Genomic DNA, 17,543 nt, shown 5'->3' on the forward strand with positions numbered 1-17,543 from the left:
AAAAAATCAGTGGGGCGTGGTAGCGCATGCCTACCGTAATTCCAGCTATTTGGAAGGCTGAAGTGGAAGGATCACCAGAACTCAGCAGGTCAAGGCTGTGGTGGCCAGGAGTGGCCACTGCACTCCAGACTGGGTGACAGAGTAAGACTTCAACTAAAAAAAAAAAAAAAGGAAAGAAATTGTTTATCTTTGAGAACTTTGCAGATTGGTCTCCATGCTCTCTGAAGGCTTTCTGTAGATAAATCTTCTGCTATTCTAATTGGTCTTCCCTGGTAGGTAGTCTGACCCTTTTCTCTTGTTGCCTTTAGGAATTTTTCATTTTTAACTACTTTGATTAGACAAATCATGACGTGTCTGGGAATTGGTCTTATCATTTGTTGCTTTGCAGTGGTTCTCTGAATCTCTTGTGTTTGAATTTTTTAAAAATAATTTCATGGGATATTTGTTCAAGTGTGGTCTCTGTCGCTCTGCCTCAGGAAGTCTAATTACTCTTAGGTTTTGTCTCTTTAAGTAATCATTTGTCTCATGAAGGTTTTTTTCTGGCTTTTTAAGCTTCCTTTCTATGTTTTTGACATTATGAGTTAGTTCTATATTTTGGCCTTCAAGCTCTGAGATTTTTTTCTTCTGCTTGGCTAATTTTGCTTCACATGATTATTAGTTTTTTATTTATTTCAATCACAGTGTTCTTTACTGCTGTTATTTCAGTTATCAGCTACTTCTTATTTTCCTCTTTTCTCACCTCAATTTTTTTTATTCTCTCTATTAATTCTTGATGTTTGGTTTGTCATACGTGAACAGTCATTCTGGGGACTCTTCATTGTTTATGTTCTGAAGTCTGTTTTTTCAGTGTCTGACCTCCCAGGGGACTGTGTACGCCCTATATTCTTTTTTTGGTTTTCTTCATTTGTGTATATTTTCATCCCTACTTTTTTCTCCTCCCCCTGTCTTATTTAATTCTGTTGTTCAGGTGTGGAGGGTTTGCTTTTACTTCTGTTTGTTAAATCTCCTATTCTTTCATATGTATATCCTCTGATGCTGTTCAATTCTGTAGGTGGACTATAGGTTGGGGGTGATCCTTTTTGCAGTTTTGAGATTTAATTGATGAAGGTTCTATGATTCAAAATCTATCTGCAGATCCCAGTATCTACCCACAGGTGTATGGATAATCTGTAACCCACTTCCCACTGCCCTTCAATCTTTGCATGAATTGGGGATGTAGGCTTACTTCCTGAAAGCAAAATAAGGTAAGAAAAGGGAAAATAATGAAATACAGAGTGAAGTAAGAGGGAGGTGGACAAAGAGAAGAGTAAGAGGGAAAACAGAGAAACATACCGAGTAGCAATTGAAAAGAGACACAAAAACAGATGAGTTAAAAGAAAACAACAACAACAAACAAACCAACAACCATAGGAAAAAACTAAAACATACAATAATAAAAACATACAAGCTAACTAACCTCCTTGCTGGTGTGCTATTCCCCTATACAAAGATGAGGTATAAAGAAAAAAATAAAATAAAATAGAATCGAATAAAGCCAGTAAACTTCGATCGCAAGCTGGGAGATGTGTGGAGTGGTGTGGAGCTGGTCTCATGACCCCTGCTGATCTCTTTTTCCACTGCAACTGGAGACGGCTGGGCAATGCATGCCTGGCTGAGTGTAAGTCAAGGGTCACCTAGGGCAGGAGGGAGCAGGCAACAGTAGCAGTGGTGGCAATGGCAACAGCAGTTTCAGTAATGTGGTGCTTGGGGTCCTTCATGGGTCCGGGAGCCATGGGTTGGATCAGGTAGCGGTGGGGCAACAGTGGTGGTGGTGGCAGCATCCGCAGTGGTTGCTGAGGTGGCAGCTGAGGTGGTAGCCAAGTAGTCTGTGAAGAACAGGCTGCCAGCGAAGGGACCCACAGCCCCATGGGGAGAGCAAGAATCTTTATGGGTGTTCTCTTTCACAGAGGGTCTCAGAGACCAAGCTGCCCATCACCATCTTGCCAGAAATCCATATTTGAATTTTTTAAGCACAATACTAAACCACCCTTTAAAAGATTTACCAGTTTCTTTTATCAGAAATATCAAGAATATTATTACTTTATTAGTAAAGAATTAAGGCTTTTAATATGTGTGTGCATGGGTTTACATTAGTCATGTTTTCCTAAATGGTCAAGCTTCACAAGTGAAGTTCTTAGGTGAAGGCAATTACAGATTTGAAATTTTTAAGCTTGTAATTAAACCACGATTTAAAAGACTTGGCAATTTCTTTTAAGAGAAGGATACAAAATGCTGTTTCCCTAATTTGGCAACACTGATTATCATTTATAATTAAATATTAGTATAGTTGGAAAAAATAGAATATATAGACAATCTAAACTCATGCCAATGTGTTTTGAGGAGTCTGTAACATTTCGTATATATTTGTATATGTTTCTAAATACCTTCTCTATCTTCATATGCATTTGTCTATTTGAAACGAACTTTCTGAGGTATAGGCATAATGCAAAAAACTTCACATTCATAAAAATTGACACAAGGTAAATATTGATACAAAAGTAATCCTCTGCAATCATCATTAAAATCAATTTAATGGGTACAAAACTACAATTGGATAGAAGAAATAAGTTCTAATGTTATTTTTCTTAGTGCACATTTAAGGTGATCTATAGTTCACAAAAATAAATTTATGCTTCATAATATCTGGAGGAGAGTATTTGAAATGTTCTCAGCATAAGTAAATGATAAATATTCAAGGTGGTAGAAACACTAAGCACCCTAACATGATCATTTTACACACATATAAAATGCATAGGTACCCATAAATATGAACAAATATTTTATATCAACACAGAAAACTGGGGTTTGGGATGAAAGGCAATTTTGAGGAAATGATGGATGCTTTCAAGATACAGGTTAATCTGAAGGCCTACTGGCTTTTGGAAAAATCAAAGAGGTTAAATTCCAGGAGGAGATCATCTGAGAGTAGAACTCGGGTGAAACCATGTTCATTCAAAGTAGCCAGGTTTGTATTACTTTATCTGTGGAATAATTTAAATCTAAGTGTACTGGTGAAAATAATAGAACTTTCTCAATATCTGGGTCTAGTCAGGAAGGCAACAGAAAGCGCCTAACACAAACCACAGTCATCCTAGCTGACTGTGCGGTACCCACAGTTGTGTCCCCTTGTGGTCTTTGAGACTGGCATCTCTCATTTAGCACACCGTAGAGGCTTCACCTGTGATGAATTGAATATCAATAGTTTTCTATTATAGTTATTGAACAGTACTATTTAACCTAGGGTATGTGTCCTTTCAATTTTTGAAAGATGTTGAAGTTGTTTCTAGTTACTAACACCAATAAAGTTTCTATAAATATTTCCATACAAATTTTTTATGAATATGATTTTATGTCTCTGTAGCAAAATATCAGGAGTAGAATTCTAAGTAATCTGTTATGGACATGTTTAATTTTATGAGAAGCTGTTCATTGCTTACCAGAGTCGCTATTTCATTTTGCATTTCCACTATAAAAATTTTGTGCTCTAGGGTGTTATATGCTCACCAACATTGGTATTGTCAACACTTTTTAAAAAAAATTTGAGTCACTCCAAAAAATACTTGCAGTGGTGTTTTATGTGATCTTGATATGAATTTCTCTAATGATAAATTATGTTGACTTATTTTAATGTCACGTGTATATCTTATTTGATGTAATACCTGTAAAAATTTTTTACTGTTTTATGATGACTGTTTCTTTTTATGGTCTTCTTTTAAGGATTTTTGCGTATTCTGTTCTTTTAATCAGTATTTTTTTTATGATTTTGTGGGGTACAGATAAGTGTTAGGTGTACAGTTACATTTCATTCAGGCATCCTGTTCATAAGAGGTGTTTACCCATCCCCAGACAGATATTTGTGACTGTTAATCCCCATCCCCCTCCACCACATAGTTTCCCAGTACTGTCAGTCATTTTCTTATAGTATTACATTGGATGTTCAAGGTCCATTATATGAATGAGAACATGTGATACTTGGATCTTTGTTTCTGTGAGAGGTCACTCAGTATTATAGACTCTAGTTCCATCCAGGTTGCTGCGAAATTTATGATTTTGTTCTTTTTTATGGCTTCATAGTATTCCATCGTGTATATGTACCACATTTTTTAATCCAGTCCTCTTTTGATGGGCGGCATGGTTGTTTCCAGGTTCTTGCTATTGTGAACAACGCTGCGATAAACATATGTGTGCAGGTATCTTCTTAATAGAGTGATTTGAGGTCTTCAGGGTGTATTCCCAGTAGGGGGATTGCAGGGTCATATGGAAGGTCGATTTTTAGAGCTTTTAGGAATCGCCACACAGCTTTCCACAGAGGTTGCACTCGTTTATCCTCCCACCAACAGTGTAGAAGTGTTCCCTTTTCACCACACCCTCTCCAGCAGCTGTTATTTTTTGAGTTGTTGATAATTGCCATTCTGACTGGAGTTAGGTTGTATCTCAGTGAGGTTTTGATTTGCTTCTCCCTGATGATTAGTGAGGTTGAACATTTCTTCATGTGTTTGTTGGCTGCTCAGATGTCTTCTTTTGTTAAATGTCTGTTCATATCTTTTGCCCATTTTATAATGGTGTTGTTTGTTTTTTTTCTTTTCAGCACGTTTGAGTTCCTTGTAGATCCAGGATGTTAAGCCTTTGTCAGACCCAGAGTTGGCAAATACTTTTTCCCAGTCTGTAGGCTGTCTCCCTGCTCTCTTGATGGTTTCTTTGGCTTTGCAGAAGCTTGTCAGATTAATAAGGTCCCACTTGTCTATCTTCTCTCTTATGACCTGTGGGTTTCGGTTTGAACACAAGGTTTTTTTTAGGTGGTTAATGATTTGTAAATATTTTATTAACTCTGAAGATTGTTATTAATTTTGTTGACAATTATTTTAGCAAAAATTGTTTTTAAGATTAATGAAGGATAACATAATGTTATTTTAGTTTGTTGATCATAAGATTTCATTTTCATGATTATTCCTTGACTGTTTGTAGTGTCTTGTTTTACAATGTACCTGAAAGTCTTAATTTTCCTGGAATATCATAGGACCGACCGGCTCACTCCTTTAATACTATTGACTCATTATTTTCTGTTTATTTGATTCTAGTTATTTCTTATCATGAGATGGCTTTTCTGAAATTGTGGACAATTCTGTTTTCATGTTCAAACATGAACTAGAGATTTCATAAAACATGTGTTGTTCATTTGTTTGCTTGTTTTCATAAATTGCTCATCAGATCTACCTGACAGTGTTTCTGATGTCAAACTGTAGCACTTTGATTTTCAAGTATTGGGCTGTCTACTTACCTTGATCATCCATGGGTTCCCTGTGTATCTAATTATATCATTGAACCAAGCTTAATCCATAGAACTCCCTTATAAAGTCCCTAGGAACTTATTTATGTGTTTGCACTAAAAGACACCCATGATTAGGATCCATTCAGACTGTTTTATCATTTCAGAAAACTATTTTATTAGTGCACCTTTCAATCATATCACTTATTCATTATGAAAATAGCCTGACTCAGTGACTCAGCCTGTAAGCCCAGTTTGCGATACTGGGGTAAGTGGATTTCCTGAGCCCATGGGTTCTAGGCCCATCTTGGCAACTTAGTAAGTCCTCATCTCTACAATAAATAAAAAAATTTGCTGAGTGTGGTAGCGTGCGCCTTTAGTTCCAGCTTCTTGGAAGGCTGAGGCAGAAGGATTGCCAGAGCCCATCATGTAGAGCCTGTGGTTTCCGAGAGCATGCCACTGCACTCCAGTCTGGATGACAAAGTGAAATTCCAGCTAAAAAAAAAAAAGAATACCTAGTGTCTGGATTTCTGTAATTTCTCATAGTTCAATATCCCTGTATGCATCTCCAAGTTTAGATCCCAGTTTAATAAAGACATACATTCTGCTGATCTGTATTTGCAGCAAGAGGGGTTTATGCCCATTATACCAGTGACAGCATGTTAGGTGAGCATCTGACCTATGTAAGAAGAGACTTTTATCTTGAAACTTCAGGAAACATAATATAACATCTACTTGCGTGGACAACTCCCAGGAAACCTGCCAGATATTAGCAAAGAATAAGAAAGAAGGCAGGTATTCAAGTTAGTTGAGAGAGGAGGGGAACCACAGAGCTTGACAGAAAATGGCATCTCGGCTACAATTTTTTTCTGTTCTTCAGAAGTGGGGAGGGATCAAAACTGAGAATCATCCTGGGTTCTTGTGCAGAAGGCAACCTAGGGTGTGTTTCCATGTGCTCTGTACACAGTAATATGTGACTGTGCCTACAGTGTCCATGATTATTGGTAGGAACATATAGTTGTTGGAGGTGTCCTTGGAGATGCTTACCTTGCTCTCAGAGAGGGGATGTAATGCTTATCACTATTTCTCAAGTTGTTTGCAAGTCACTCCCATGCCTTCCCTGGGCGCTGATATATTCAGTCCATTCCCATTCCAGAAGTGTTCAGTGAAAACCCTGATAACATGCAGGTCAGTGTATTGGTGGGCTTCAGCAGCACACAACTAGATTCCTTCAGGGTAACTTGGGGTAGAAAACTTGTGGAGAAAACAAAAGAAGAAAGTGAAACCTGTTCAGGAGAGATGGGGAGACTTTTCAGCCCTATAGGAATCCCTGATCAAAGCACAAATGGGAAGAGATGGCCAGCAGGTGGAGTGTGGAACAAAATGTGTCCATGATGGGCACAGGAGTCACTGACCCAGAGCACCTGCTGGACTTTTCAACACAAGTGAGGGTGGAGCCAGTAGAGATTTGCATTGTCCTCACATGGGTAAGAACCCTATGAAGTATACTTAGGTTTCAGGACTCAGTATGGGAGTGAGTCCTTGATGAGGAGCAGTGAGTCCTCGGGTGTGTCTGCTCTCCAGAGGCTACACCTGAGTATTTCAGGACCCTGGCTCTCAGGTCACAATCCCCTCAAAGTGTCTGGTGTTTCGATGCAGTCTAGGTAGTGTAATCCACCACTCATACGTCTTCTTTTGGATACTTATACAAAAGCACAAAGTCATGTTTTTCATGTTGTGGATGATGGGAGTAGAGAACAAGACAGATGGTGTCCCTTCTCCCATCAAGAGACAGAAGGGTATGAACCTGGGACCTCAGTGGCTAACCTTATTTTTTCAGATCTAGGAGCTCTATGGTTAGGAGAACGAGGAATAAAATTGTTAAAAAGAGAAAAGATTAATCAAAAAACTTCTTCATTTCTTGATTAAACAAGTGCCTGATTATCCATTTGTCTGTACACTTATGTAGGAATCATTCTTGGATAATTGACCTTGTCCTTGTGTCCACGTAGCCATGTAAAGGTGGAAGACTGCAGGACTGAATTTCCTTTTCTCAGTCTAGTAATGAAAAGACACTTTGACCCAAGACCTGGAGGACTCTCAGGTTAGCAACTGGTTAATTGTTCCAGCCTCCTTCTGCATGAGTATTAGATGTGGTCTCTGTTCTCCATTGTCCAGAACAAGACTTTGGAAACTTCGTCCAGTTTATTTTAGTACATAAAAATAAAGTAGAGATGTGAACATTTCTAGACAACACATTGATAAAGATGCACCTCCATGCTGGCCATTCTGAGCTCTCAAATTATGTGGATGTTAATATTTTCACTGTTTCTGTACAGCGTGATCATTCCTTAACACATGGTATTGCTGTGAAACCATAGTTCTACAATACTTAAAGGCTTATGGTTTACCCTAAGTTCTATTGCTAAGAATTTTCTTTGCCAACTGCAAAAAACATGACTTAGAAGCAGAGAGATTAACTGATTTAGCATGCTTTCATTCTTCAGATTCAGAGTAGAACTTAGAGAAGGTTAAGATAGGTTTAAATTGGTCAAACTTCCACATTCATTTGATCATAGGGGAGGAGTTTCAGTTACTTGTTTCAGTAAAATAAGTAAAGATAGTTAGAATATGCTCTTCTTGAAGAATGACTTATTTTAGTGCTTTGACATTTTTCTACTAGTTACTTTGAAGTCTCAACTTATTATGGTTTACATCTGGACCCACTCAGAGAGTTGCAGTGACTTCAAATTTTTCCTATACATTGAGGACACTCTTTGTTTCATTGTTTTCCTCACATTTAAAAGAAATCTTGACAATTATCATATTTTATAAACTCTATATAGTGTTTCCCCACCACCCTCTGACTTGTTGCCATTTTCTCTCAATTGACTTGTTGAATCCCTTTGCTTATTCATTTCCATGAAGTTTATTTTACCCACACACGATCATGTTTTGCATATTTTAGAACAGTTGTAGATTTTCCGAAAAGCTCCCTAGGTTTTTCCATGTGCAAATTGCCTGTTTCCCACACACTGATTTGCACTTCGCTCAAGAGCAAATATTCCTCTTGTCATAGGTGGAGTTCACTCTGAATAGCATCTTCATCTTGTTGTCTAAGATCTCTACACTTCATAGCCTACTGGGTTCCTAGCTTCTTTTCCTAATACAAATCCACTGGACTCGAACTCGGCCCTTCTGGCTAGACTTGAAACACTTAAGAATTATCTCAGTATGCATATGTCTGAGTGCTTTTCTTTCTTTCCCATGTCCCAGGGAGCACTGTTTTTCCTGTCTGATGTCAAGCCCTTAAAATTCTGTTTAATATATTTTATTGTTTTTCTAGTTGCTTCTAATGTAATAATAATGCTGGTCTCTGTCAATCTTTTAAATGAGCATCTTGTGCATGAATGTTAGGATCAATTTTTGTGATCTAAACACATTATTGAAATAATTATATATGTATTATATATATGTGACTTTATACACACATGCATATATATATACTACATATAAATACGAATAAATATTTCAAGATGGTTTTAATAGATATCATAGGGTTAATATTTGTTATACATATTTCAGATCAAATATCATGACTTATTTTTAAAATGTCCCTGATTAATGTAGAATTTTTTGAAATGATATTTGGAAAACCAATAGGAAACATTTTTCTCTAATGAAACTTACTATGAAGTTAGATGAGAAAATGATGCCAGAAAAATTGAGATTGCATTGTTATTTGCATTTCCTGTGATGGTGAGTTGCATAATGGAGCTGAGGTGTGGATGGGCTACCAGCTGTCCTAATTATAAATTTCACAATTAGATCTTACCAGCTATCACTGGCAGTGGGCAGCTGGAGGTTATCCCACATGGAAAACATCCTGATTCTTTAAATTGTTTCTGTGTCTCTGCATCCTCTGGGGTGTGCAGAGTTAGTTTCTTCCTCTGACTCTGAATCTGAAAAATCTCTGCTCTACTTGGGGAGTCAGGAGACAGTGTGGATAACGACCAGACACACTCCACTTACAAACTCTGTACAAGAAGGAAAGACAAAATGAAAGTAGAAAATACATGTTCCTAGTCAATTTGACAATTCCTAATGAGAAACGTAACTCAGTCCTGGTATATTGCACAGAATTAAATGATAGAATTGGAATAAATCTATATGATACAAATCTTTACAGACTACATGTTAGCCCTGTATGTCTTCCAAGGCAATAAAGTAAAAACCCGTGTTCTGCATAAAAACTCCCAGTGTGTGGGCCCTGAGACAACATTTCAAACTCTGAACCTACAAGAGCACAGGGCACCTGGACCAAGTGCCATCTGATGCACTCTGAAGTCCATGGCATGGCTCTTACTGAAATCGCAGGTCTTATGTATGTTCCAATATTGGGGGACAACTAAGCTCCATGGTGATCTGTGGCAGAGTAATTGCTGGGAGCCATGGGTTCCTTTGAGGGAACATGTTGACATGAGAATGATACAATGACATTCTGGACATTCCTTAGAAGGCAGAGATGTCAATGACGTCTCTACCCTATTTTCCATCCTTCTCTCCTTCCCCCATGGACAGACCTCCATCAAGTGCTAACAGCTTTCTCAACCTCATTTCACTCTCCGTGTATTTCCTCTAAAAACTATGAATTATAGTTTATAAAATGCACACAAACTTAGGCAAGTCTTAAAGTTGGCTCCTCAGAAGACTAATTTTATTAATAATTTTAGCAAAATTGCATATAATATGAGCCCAATTATGGTGTAAAATATAAAATAACCATACCAGTAATCAGTTTTATGTGTCAGTGTAGCAATGTTATAGTCTCAATTATTCAAATAAAACTAACTTATGTGTTGCCATGAAGGTATTTATTCGATATTATTAAAGACAGCCATCAGCTTTCTCTATTTCAGGAAGGTTGTCCTAGATAATCTGGGTGGGTTTTACCCAGTTCCAGAAAATCCAGGCTGACCTTTCTGATGGTTATACAATTAGACCTGGACATGCCTAGCCAGACCCCACATCAATGTCCCTCAGATCCCTGCACAATGACAGAGGTTTACATCCTAAACTCTCCTCAAAGTCAAGAATGAGTGAGGTAAACTATGACATTGTGAGAAGCACAAAATCAGTTGTACATCAATATTCCTATTTCATAAAACAGTTTTTATGCTTTTGGTGACTAATGTTTACTCACATTTCCCAAATGAGTCCACGCATGGAAGACAATAGGAGGAACCTCGCAATGGTGGGGGATAAAGTCCTGTCAGTCTTTGCAGGACCTGCAGGAGCCACAACCTGTTCCTCCCTTAGCTCCATTCAAAGGTCTTCAGTTCTGAGATTTAGATAACAGACATACATACTCCAAATTCAGAGAAAAGAGGGGAAAAAGAGAAGTGTGAGAATAAGGTCTAGAAAGGAAGACAAGTTAGCAGGAATGGGGGAAATTCAATTCAATCTGAGTTGTGTGCACAGTTTTACAAATGAAGGACAGCAGACATTACTCCAGAAGGTTTTTAAGGACAATGGTCCTGGTTCAGCCTCCTGATGGGATCTAATCTGACTCCCAAAGACTATTCTAGTCAGGAAGTCTCCCTGGGTTCTCTGCCCTTAGTCTCTTAGAGAAAACTTACCTGGTGACCTGGGCTTCTTCAGGATTCTGATACTGGTGACCATATCAGGGTATGTACAGGATAAAGCAAGACTCTGACTTTGGTGCAGGTAAGAATATGTCCTGCATTTGCAAATAAAGAGACAAAGCATTGTATATTTTGAGACATCACATGTTACTGCAGAATTGCATATCTAGTCAGATTCCCTAGGGAACAAATGGAAGGGAAACCCAAGATTTGACAGAAAACCAGTCCTCAAAAACCCTCTGCATCTACATCTGGAGGGGACTCAATGCCCAGTGGTCCTGAATGTACTGGTGATTGTGTATCCCTTTCAGAGTGGTTTATATCTGGGTTCACACTGAAGTCTCCTCACTGTATCTAGTACAGTAATACACATCCATGTTGTTGAGTCTCAGACTGTTCATTTGCAGATACAGCATGACCTTAGAATCATTCCTTGAGATAATGATTCTGCCTTTCACAGACGTAGCATATTTTATGCAGTGAATTCCATGCAGGATTAACTATCTGCTTGGTTTTTCATAGACCAAGCTACTCCCTCCACTTCCCAAAGCCTGGTGGACACCGTCCGTGTCGTAGTCACTGGAGGTGAATCCAGAGGCTGCACAGGAGAGTCTCAGGGAAGCCCCGGCTGGACCAAACCTCCCCTAGACTTCACCAGTTGCGCCTCACACAGGCCCGCAAACACATTGGCAACCTGGTCAGAAATTGCCACACTTATCCACTATTTATCTGACTCACATTCTCTCACACACTCAATATGTCTAGTTCCATGAATCACCATTCAAAACAACAAGGAAAACACAGATCAGATTAAACTCCATGGTGAGACATCTGTGTTCAGCCCTGGACACTGAATTAAAGCACCTGAGAAACCTAGGTCTAGGAATCCTCTCCTGGAACTGCAATGTCACTACTTGGCTGGTTTTCATCAGGAGAAGGAGGACACTATGTGCATGACTCCAGCTATATAACAAGCCCTGGGGTGGGATGCCTTAGAGATGGAAGGCCTTAAAGCTGTTGGGAGTGTCCTGGGGCAGTTTGGTGACAAGGAGGGCACTGGGAAAATTTAATCTCTTATTATTATATCATGCTTTCATAAATGCATGTAGCCTATTATTACATTTTTGTCTTCCAAAGTTTTACTGAAGTACAATGAATCTCCAAGACAATCACATAATTAAAGTAATGTTAGCAGTAATCATCTTATTTTTTTTTCGATATAAGGGGAAAATATGGCATGTAGTGTTAACGATGATTCCATGTTACAACTGTAAAATAAAAAGCAGAAGTACATGTTTTCGGAGCTCACACCTGGTTAGGTTTAGCCCAGGTACCTGGGCCTGTGGGCTTCACACCTGTACCCAACTTCTCCCTGAATCAACACAGCACAACTGGGGCAAGCCTACTGTGGTCTACAGAACCTCCTTCGTGTAATGAGGACATTGTGTGATTTGTGTTCACTCTTGTGATTACCAAAACAATGTGAAGAAAATTGAGTTTCTTGTAGTTGTATTTTTATGAGTCTCATAGATTTCTCATGTTGTTGTCTGTCTCTCCATCAGTTATTCCAAATTAAATTATTTTTTATTTGTAATAGCTTTGATGTAGAATTATTGGCATGTAATACACATCACATAAATACTGAAAAGCACAGTGTGATAAGTACCAACACAGGATATCAACTAGCCATCAATCAGAACAGTCACAATAATGAACAAACTAATAACCCTTAACGATTCCTCTTGTTACTGTGTAATTTCTCCCTCCCAGCCATTTCCTACACCCAGCATATTCTGATTTAGCCCAAGATATTTTAAATTTTATAAGTTTTATTTTATATAATTATAACAGTGAAATATTTAGTGCAGTTTGTGTGTGAGGGGTCTTCTCACTCGGCAAATAATGTGTAAAGCAACTATATTTTTGAATATAAAGAAATCATTGATTATCACAATGGATAATACTCAAATCAATGAATAAATCCTGTATACCATAAAATTACTAAATATTTGCATTGTCTTCAGTTTCTTACTATTACAAGTAAAACTTCTAATATGCATGGAGATGTAGATATCCTAAAAACTTATTGTTAGTTATCTTTCCCAAACATCTAGCTTGGACACGATGAACATTAACAATTTTTCTTGATTACCTCAGTTGATTGATATTATAGTACAAACCAAAGTCCTAACAGCTGGAGAGAAACAAAGACGTGGAGAGAGAAATGGAGCAGGAATTGCCTTTATCTGGAGCAGAGATCACAAAAAAGTCATGTGAACTAGTAAATGATTAAATTAGACACATAATTGCATTTCTTAAAGTGGAGTGAGATAAGGTGTTAAAGTTTAAATACTCAGAAGACACATAGTTGGGGTGTTTCTATTGCCATTTAAGCCTTTTCCTCCAGTACTGGGGACATAGCACACAAACTCCCCCTTTTGTCCCCTGCGATGGTTCTATCTGTGAAGGAGGAATAGCAACTATGGCTAAAAAGCATCCAAACCCACCTCTCCGCCCAACACTAAATCTCTAATGAATTATTCGGCAGAGGCAAAATTCACCAAAGTCACTCTTTCACGGGCATGAAAGTGACTCATGATAACTTGAGAGGGAAGGGAGAAAGGCACCATATCTCTATACAGACCAACCTCTCCTCAGTTCCCTCAGGAATATCAGCCTTATCCTGCCAGAAAGTAAAGTTAAAGCAGATTAAGATATTGTTGGATAGTCATAACAGCTGCATGAGGAACATCTTTAAAAAAACACAGACACTCAGCCCCAGGAATGGAAGTTAACACATGGACCAGCATAGACTTGCAGGAGAGACAGCAACACTTAGAAACAGAAAGTCAAACATCCACACATTATCATTCCTAAATATGATCTAAAGAATGGGATAATGGACATCAGACACTACAATTTTGGGAGGTTGGTGATGGTTTAAAAGTTACCTTTTGAGTATAATGTTCACTCTTCATATTATAGGTGCACTAAAAGCTCAGACTGCATCACTGCACATACAGCCACTTAAAAGAACTTCACTTGTACTCTAAAATATTCAAAAATTAACAAAATTTTAGAAATAACTTTCACAGATATCATCTTCTATGTTTCTAAGTGGAAAGCAAGATACATAAAATTATATACAATTGTATTTAACAACAAAAATATAAGCAGACTGTACATTTTAAATATATACAATTTTATTCAACATTTCAATATGTTAAAATGTAGGTCAGCGCTTTCCTTCATACCAAAAATTAACAAGAGCAATTTGAAATTAAAAATTCAATTCTATTTACATGAGCATGATAAAATAAAATACTTAGAAAGAAATTTAACAAAATATGAACATGATTTACATTAGGAAACCTTCAGAATTCTGATGAAATAAACCAAATACCTAAATGAACAGGACAATTTATGTGAATGGGAAAATTTCAAATGTCAGTTTTTAAAACTGTGACCTAGTCCAATGTAGCCCCAATAAAAGTCAAGGTTTTTGAGTACATATGCCAGTTAAAACCTCTGTGTAAACTCAAGGATAGATATTGTGTGTTCACTTCTTCTGTAAATTACGTACAAACTTGGGATTAGACATGAAAGATATCTAGTAAAAAATATGTCTGTCAATAACCAGGAGAAGTCAAATTAACAATCAGAGTCATCAGTGGCACAGATGTCTGAAGGAGAGAGGGAAGGAGAGATGGTTGAGTACTGTGCCTCATATAGCAGCACAATTCTAGGAAAGTTTTAGCCATCAGTGGGAACAAGATTTCCAGGAATGTTCTAGACCATCATCAGTGTGACCAAGACACTGATACTGTACTGGATTCAGAACTCAGTACCAGGCTCTTGCTCATAATACTTTTGCAGCAAGAGATCCTGACCACGTATTCCATGGCCATATCTGCTCTGATATCCCTGGAACAGCTGTGGAACCATTTACTTAAACAATTCGCTGGATATCTTGAACTCTCCTCCTGTGTCTTATGGCTCTGACAAAATTTGTCTTGTCATGGAGATTCCAAATGCAATGCGAAAGCCTTAGGGATATTTAATAATCCCACTTTTTCCCAGACTTTCACGAGTGATCTTTCATTCTAATTTTGTTCCTATCCAACATTCTACACATTGGAGCTTAAGACATAATTTCTAGCTCCCTAATCTTTAATAACTGCACTACTAGTGACCAATCTTGTGTGTACACATGGCGAGCCATCTCTGGGCTGTGTTCTTGTATCCTGTCTCTTTCTAAGAGTCATCTCCTGAATCTTCGATTACCAGGACCCAGACTGTCTCCCCACCTTCAGAACCTTCTTGATAGCCACAGATATCTGACACGAAGTTTCTCATTATACCACTATGGGTAAGTTCTGGCAAAACTTCTGAAAGAAGAATGACACATGACTCCTATCTATGACCATGTACAAAGATAGAATCCAAAATTAAAATGCATCAATCATCTAAACATAAAACCCCAAACATTAAGAATCTTAGAAGATGCAGGAGACACCCTTATGGAAATTGGAAGACACCCTTATTTAAATTCTTGATGAAAACCCTCGAAGTTTGTGCAATAAGAAGTAAAATTGGCAAATGGGACTTATCAAACTGAAAAGAAAAAAAAATCAATTGAGTAGGTGAGATAGCTCACAGAATGGGAAAAATTGCCAATTGCATATCTGACAAAGGCTTAACAGCTAGAATCTACAAGAAAATTAATGGGCCAAAAGGATAGAAACAAACACCTCCATTAAAACGTAGACAAACCCAGTCATGATGGCTCAATCCTGTAATCTCAGCACTTTGGAAAATTGAGGGGAGAGGATTACCTGCGTCCAGTGGTTAAACAACAGCTTGGACAACTTGGTGAGACCTCATCTTCACAATGAATCAAAAAGTTAGCTGGGCATGGTGGCACATGCCTGTGGTTCCAGTTATATGGAAGACTTAGGTGGAAGGGTTACTTGAGTCCAGCAGGTCGAAGGTGAGTGACTGTGAGTGTGCCACTGCACTCCAGTCTGGGCAACAGGGTGAGACTCTGACTCAGAAAATTACAATGTAAATAAAAATAAATAAAAACTTGGCAAAATACAAGACTAGACACTTCTAAGAGAAGACATACAAGCAGTCAACAGACACATGAAAATGCTCAGCCTCATTAATCATCAGAGAAATGCAAATCAAAACCATATTGAAATACCGCCTAACTCCAGTAAGAGTGGTCATCATTATTAAAACAACAACCAAAACAAAAAACAAAACAGAACAAAAACAACAGATGAATGGTGAAAATGTGGAGAAAAGGGAACACTTCTATACTCTTGGTGGGAATTCAACCTCTATGGAAAATAGTGTAGTGATTCCTAAAAGAATTAGATATTGACCTTCCATGTGATCCAACAATCCGCCTTCTAGGCATATTCCCATAGGAACTTAAATCACTCTATGAAATAGATACCAGCATGTGCATGTTTATTGCAATACTATTCACAATAACAAAAACATGAAACCAATGGTGCCTCCCGTTGAAACTGGACTGGATTAAAAAATATGATACATATACAGGATGGAATAATATGCAGCCATGAAGAAGAACAAAATTATGAACTTGACAGCATCTTGAATATGTTTAGAGTCTATGGTACTCAGTGATCTATCTCAGAAACAAATAGCTGAATACCACATTTTCACCCATAAGTGGACCCTAAATCTTTACCTTAATACTATAAGAAAGGGATTGGCATCAGCCAGAAACTGCCAGAAGAGAGGGAGCGGAGGTACTGCATTAATAACCTAAACTTACATCAGGCAAAGTGGGGACCAAAGGTAGCCCCAAACTTTATCTGTACAATTACCACCTGTATATCTAATCCTGAATTGAACCCCACACCTTTAAACAAAATACAATTTTAAAAAAGAAAGATCCACATTTGTCTTATTTACCTGATACTTCTAGGGGATTATTTTTATTTATTTTACTTACCTTCCAGATTGGAGATGGTGTCCTCCTCAGGGAACAAGTTCTGAGGTAATGCCTCTGCTTTGCCTGGTGTCTTTCCCTCTTTCTGACTACTGATCTCTCCTAGGGTCAGTTCCAGAGGTAAGACGAAGCAGGGGGTTCTGCAGTGGCCTGTGTCATGCATAATTATTGTTAAAAAGTAAGTTTCAAGAAGAAACTTTTTGCCCTGCCTGAGTGCTGGATCTTCATTCATGTCTCTCTGTTGAACTCTGTTATGAAAGCTGTTTGCCCAGTTTTCCCTCCTGGGATCTAAGATTTCCATTGCCGGTGTGCTGAATTTAATTTTCTTTTTAAATCTAAGCTTGTTGACTTGATCTATCCTCAGTAATATATTCATTCACTAGTAAAGACTACTTGCGTTTCCCAGGTGAGTTTACACACAAGACCATAGAGGGTCTGGAAAGAGTTGAGTAGACAAGGTTCCATCAACCTCATTCACAGGGATGCAGGAGTCACAGCCTGAGCCACGTGGGCTCCAGGTTAAGTGCTTGAGCTCTGGTATTTAGATTATAGAGATCACATCTTTCTTTTCCAGGGATCTGGAGAGGTAAATGGAAAAGCAAGAACA

This window comes from Carlito syrichta, unplaced genomic scaffold, assembly GCF_000164805.1.
Source record: "Carlito syrichta isolate Samal-C Ts95f unplaced genomic scaffold, Tarsius_syrichta-2.0.1 Scaffold313783, whole genome shotgun sequence".
Lineage (NCBI taxonomy): Eukaryota > Metazoa > Chordata > Mammalia > Primates > Tarsiidae > Carlito > Carlito syrichta.